Source organism: Cornus florida, unplaced genomic scaffold (genome assembly GCF_030987335.1).
Source record: "Cornus florida cultivar Cherokee Brave unplaced genomic scaffold, ASM3098733v1 CherokeeBrave_3.0.0_Hap2_Chr01, whole genome shotgun sequence".
In the NCBI taxonomy this organism is placed as follows: Eukaryota; Viridiplantae; Streptophyta; class Magnoliopsida; order Cornales; family Cornaceae; genus Cornus; species Cornus florida.
The window spans coordinates 66,899,409-66,905,279 of NW_026775571.1; the positions used below are offsets into that span (position 1 = coordinate 66,899,409).

The 5,871-nt window shown below is 36.3% G+C and overlaps 1 non-coding gene across 1 annotated transcript; it reads left to right on the forward strand.

The window, feature by feature from the left end:
• Window positions 1–3,453: 3,453 nt before the first annotated feature.
• Window positions 3,454–3,560, forward strand: LOC132283589 (small nucleolar RNA R71). Its single transcript, XR_009472061.1, has one exon. It is a non-coding gene; the product is annotated as a small nucleolar RNA R71 (small nucleolar RNA).
• Window positions 3,561–5,871: the final 2,311 nt, after the last annotated feature.

The window sequence follows — 5,871 nt, forward strand, 5'->3', positions numbered from 1 at the left end:
GTGTGAAACATGCTAGATATGACAAGAACAGAATACAACCAATGTGGAAAACATAAGCACTGGGCATTAATATAATAGCATGGACACAAGAGAGGGTATAGGAGCATCAATATGCAAAACAGTGAAGTTCGAATGATCATAGAAAAATGTGATCGATCCATGTTTGATCGATCATGATATGCATTGGATCGATCGTGCTATGATCATCTGAGCACTGGTGTGATCGTTGGAACCTGCTAAGAAATGAAAAGTCACTCGTTCATGACGTGGAAGACACGGGGCGTATCCTAATGGTCACTTCAAGGCTCGTAACCCACTATACACCTCAATAAAGCATATATGGTCACTTGAAACGGCATGTGACCCCCAAACCAAATTCAGAAATAAAAATTTATATATACACATATATACATATATATACACATGCTTGCAAACCCAAAAATGGCAACTAAATCAACATAGAAAGCTTTGAATTTAAGCATGGTAACAAATTTAATCATGAAAACAAAACAAAAATGGAAAAGGAAATTAAAAGCATACCACAAATGAAGGAGAGAAGAGGACTGAGAGAGAGAAGAGAGGAGATCAAGATCTCAGATGGAGATTTGAAGCTTGGGACTCGCCGGAAACTTGCCGGAGGTCGGGAAGGCGAAAGATAGCCTCGGGAGAGAGAGAAGGGCTTTGGATTGATGAAGTGAACGATCCAAATGACCCTAGGGTCTCTTTTTTAAAAATTGTTCTCGACGTCTGTGATCGATCACATGGTTCATCAAATCGATTAAACATGGATCGATCATGAAGGTGCTCAGATCGTTCAAACCTACAAAATGACAATATTTTTGAAAATTTTTGAATTTTTAAAATTTAAAATTTTTTCAGATTTTTAAATTTTTTTTTTTATTTGAAATTTGAAAAGTCAAAGTCAACGGAAGGAAAAATAAGGAACTCTGATTGATCGGAGAATGATCGATCGAGTGATAGACAGAGAGATGAAATTTTCAGAGATTCAAAAATTTTCTAAGTATAGAACTGAGATCGATCGAAGGTATAACTAGATCGATCGAGGAAACTTGAATTGATCGAAAAGGAAGTTCGAATGGTGGATAGAGAGATGAAATATGCAGAAAAAGTTCGAACGATGGGACAGAGACTTGAAAATATGCAAAGATGATATTCAATCGATCGAATATCTCTTGTGATCAATCGAACAGGCACTAAATGCCTAATTTGGAGATGAAAGGCATGTATTCCCTATCAAAGTCTCAAATAACATATATCATCCCCGATTATATCTAGATGATGCAAGAAAAAAAAAAAAAAAGAGAAATGAGGAAGGGATAGGGTTGAAAAACCGTACGAAGCACTAATGTTTAACATCTCTAGCAAGACATTGGGCTCTTTTAGCCCGGATCAAAGATCTTAATATGCCTCCCCTCCTTAATGGGGTGAATGGAATTTCGAACCCCACCCAATAAAATATTCCCTAAGGAACTTGTTGGATTTGGTTCAAATGAAATTGATGGTCCTTTATCAATGAAATTCTTGGGCTTCCATGCCCTTGCAACCCTTGGTTTAAAAATAACATCTTTTGAAATCTTTTATGAAAACAAAACAATTAAAATTTTAATATCAAGCAAAGACTCATTTTTATCAAATTTGTTTCCAAGACATTGTTTAACAACACACACGTCTTCATGCTTGTCCATGGAATTAGGGGTTGGAATGAAAATGTTCAACTTCACCTTCATGTGACCAAAAGAAATCTTCATTATCCCCGTCCTACAATTGATGTTGGCATTAGCGGTTGCTAAGAAGGGATGGCCAAGGATAATGGGAATTTGGCTCTTTAGATTTGGGACCGGTTCCGTGTCAATGACAATAAAATCAACCGAGAAGAAGAACTTATCAATTTTGATCAAAACATCCTTAATAATTCCCCGGGGCTTTTTAATGAATCGGTCGGCTAGTTGCAAAACTACCAACGTCGATTTTAAATCTCTTAAGCCCAATTGAACATAAACTGAGTATGGAAGAGGATTCACACTTGCTCCTAAATCAAGAAGAGCCCGGTTAATGACATGATCACCAATGGTGCAAGAAGTAGTTGGTGAACCAGGGTCCTTAAATTTTGGGAGCGTGTTGTGTTACAAAATGGAGCTTACTTGCTCGGTCAAAACAACTATTTTTGGTGCTTAGCTCTTGTTCTTCCTCTTTAGGGTGCAAAGATCTTTCAAAAATTTGGCATAGGCCGGAATTTGTCTAATTGCTTCCAAGAGAGGAAGATTGATTTTCACTTGCCGAAACACATCAATTATTTCATTTGTTTTGCTTTGTTGTTTTTCAAGAGAAATGGATCCTTATAAGGAATCCGAAAATGGCGCATTGGGCTCAAAAGCCTTTTCAAGATCATTTTTGGTAACATTCTCAACAATGGATTCTTTCACATGTAATGAAGGAGGAATAGGATATAAGACGGGACGGGTGTTAACTTTTGGTTGCACCGGTTCACTCTCTTTATTGTGAACACCAACTTGATTATCAACAACTCTTCCACTTCTCAAAGTGGTCTCCACAACAAATTGTTGCTTGGGTGGTGGATTCAAAGGCATTTTCCCTTTTTCCCTAGCATTCAAGGTACTAGCTATTTACCTAACTTGGGTTTTTAGCTTTGCAATTGATTGGGAATAAGAATGAAGTAATTGGGTATTTGCCTCTAAATTACCCAAAGCGGTTAGGACTTTCTCCTCAAATGCGAGACTTCTTGAATTCCCTTAAGAATATGAAGATTGATTTGGAAAGTGAGAGTTTGAAAATTGGTTTCCATGTGATACTTGGTATGATGATCTATAACCTTGGGAACCCTGGCTTTGTATTGGGGGCGGAACATACTTGTTTTGGAAACCACTTTGGGGAGGGTTTGAGCTTTCCCCTTGGCTTTTCCAAGAGAAGTTCGGATGGTTCTTCCACCAGGCATTATAATGAGTGTCATAGGGATTATTCCATTGGTAAACAAAAGTAGCATTCACTTGTTCATGGTGTTCACTTTGCACATGTCCATGGGGATAATTGGAAGTAGAATGTAAACCAATAAAACAAGTCATGCAAGATTCATTGGAAGTATGATGTGTATGACTAAGGGAGGAAGACACTTGGTTCACCGAATTTTGGTTGATCAAAAATTGATCAAACATTTGCGATAAAGACTTCACTTCGGCAGCTATATCATTAGAATAGTCAACTTGATACAAGCCAACATTCTTCCGTTCACCTACATTTCTACTATTTTTGGATGATAAAGATCGATGCATTGAATTCTCACTCATGCTTTCATACAAACGCCATACATCATCTTCATGCCTATCAAGATAAGAACCACCCATAGAAGCATCAACCATGCCTTTATAATTATCCGACAAACTTGCAAAGAAAAATTAAACCAATTGCCATTTAGGAATGTCATGATGTGGACACTTCTTAAGCAAGTCATTTAAGTGCTCCCATGCCTCATGAAACATTTCCCTTTCCCCTTGAGAAAATTCTCAAATTGAAATTCTCATTACATTGGTCTTTCAAACCAGATAGTACTTTTTTAAGAATTCTTGTTGCATTTCTGCCCAAAAAGTTATCGAAAAAGGCCTCAAATTGTTGAACTAATATTTTGCTTTATCTTTAAGGGTAAAAGGGAAGAGCTTTAACCTCAAAACCTTTTCTGACATGTTCGTGTATTTCACAGTGGAACATACTTCAAGAAACTCATCCAAATGTTTGTAAGGTTCTTCACTTGGTAGCCCATAGTAATTGGGAAGCATTTGAATTATTTATGATTTGATTTCATAATGGTGTGCTCTAAATGGAGGTAATTAAATGCATGTTGGTGCATTATACACATTTGGCACATAATGATCTCTCAAAGCAAGAGGAGGGTTCATAACCGGTGGCTTTACATGAGCACCATGGTTTCCTTGGACAATAGGAGGTTGGGGTGGAACAAAATTTGGCTGAGGCATTCCCATTGGAACGTGGCCTTGTTGTTGTGGAATAAAGGGTCTAGGCATGCCTAATGACACTTGAATATTGTCATGATGGTGATGCACATTAGGGTGATGGATACTTTATTAGTCGATGTGACCAATGTCTTCCACATTTTAGTGACTCCATTGATGAAATGGAGTCACTAAAATTACCCATTCCCTTAGGATTAATAAAAAACAATGGATTCAAGATTCAAATTAAGCGGGACAAGAGTAGGATTCAATGATCTACGACCATGCATGCACAATCAAAACAAGCAACAAGTCAACAACAAGTATGTAACAAGTACTTCTCCTCCGCAACAAATCAATTAACAAACCTCCACATATATTGATCCCATACTCCAATGCTTTTAACAATATGCAAGAACAAATAAATTGCCTCCACTCGGGCTCACAATTTATCTAAGAAATTAAAACTTACCACCACTCGAGCCGACGATTTAACTATAGAGAGAGTTAAAAAAGCTCACAAAGGGTCCTTAAGCAACTTTAGATTATTTTCAATTTTTCTTTACCTTGCTTTGCTTTGCAAATTTTTAGATTCTTAGCTTTTATGTTTTTGCTTTGCTTAGCTTAGCTTGCTCCTTTTGCTTTAGAATCCTTTTGTTTCACTTCCCTTGGCTCAATGCACCTAGCCAATCAAGAACAAACACAATAAGTAACCAAAATGAAATAAAATAGAGACAAGATCAAAAGAGTACTAATTCCTAATTGGTTCCAAAATATGGCATTACCAAATCCCCGGAATGACATTAATCCTTAGTTGCACAAAATCGTGGTAAAATGTGAAATAAAATTTGGCCAAGTTTGAATTTATAGAATGCCACTACCACTACTAACTATTAATGTAGCTAAAGTAAGTAGGGATCGTCCCAAGGGAAATGAACGGCACTTTGGAATCAATGGTGGATTAGTAGGTCGAATGATCAAAAGATAGTTTGTTGGTTGAATTATACTACAATTTAAACTAAACAATGCAATGTAAAACAACTAAAACAAATGAGGTATAGAGAATATGAGAGAGGAGCCTTGGGTTATAGAGTTCACCACTAAGCATTACCTTCCTAGACATTCAATATTTGATGAATTAGGGAGATTGCGTGTTGTAAATAAAAGTGTGTGCCATTAATTGAATTATCAAGCATGAATGGCCAAGTAAGCGTACATTGTCTAGCCAATATAGTGAATAGCACAACATATCAAATTAAGCCATTAATCATTGTATAAGTCTACAATTAATGCACACTCATTAAATTAGGAAAATATATTACTTACATTCATAAGTATGGAACATCAAACAATAAGCATGGATTGTCCAATCTAAGAAAATAAGGCAATTACACTACAACTAAGCTAGTGACATGAAAATTAAACTAAGGAGGTGGTACAATCCATCAAGAAATAAGTATGAACCATCAAATAAACTACAAGAGTTATCTATTTAAGCACCATGCCTTGACCATCACTAGATTCATAGTATTAACACACATAGACATGCATCAATGTCACAAAATCTAGAGATAAACACATGAACATTCATTCTAGCATACATAGACATATAGATAGAATTAAATGATTAATTAGAAGTATTAAACTACACAAATCATTGTAGAAACAAGATTCATATATATAAGATGTCAAGACAAGAATTACAACACAAATCCCCATTAATTATAAAATATCAAAATCTAGGAGGCATGCTTAGGGCTATCTGTAGCCCTAAGAAAATGGTTTAGCCACTCATTGATGTTATTATCCAACCCTCAAGAGCTATCTCCATGAAGAAATCATCTTCCTTCTCTTGTGCTCTTGGTAGAAACCCTAGAAGAGCGGAATA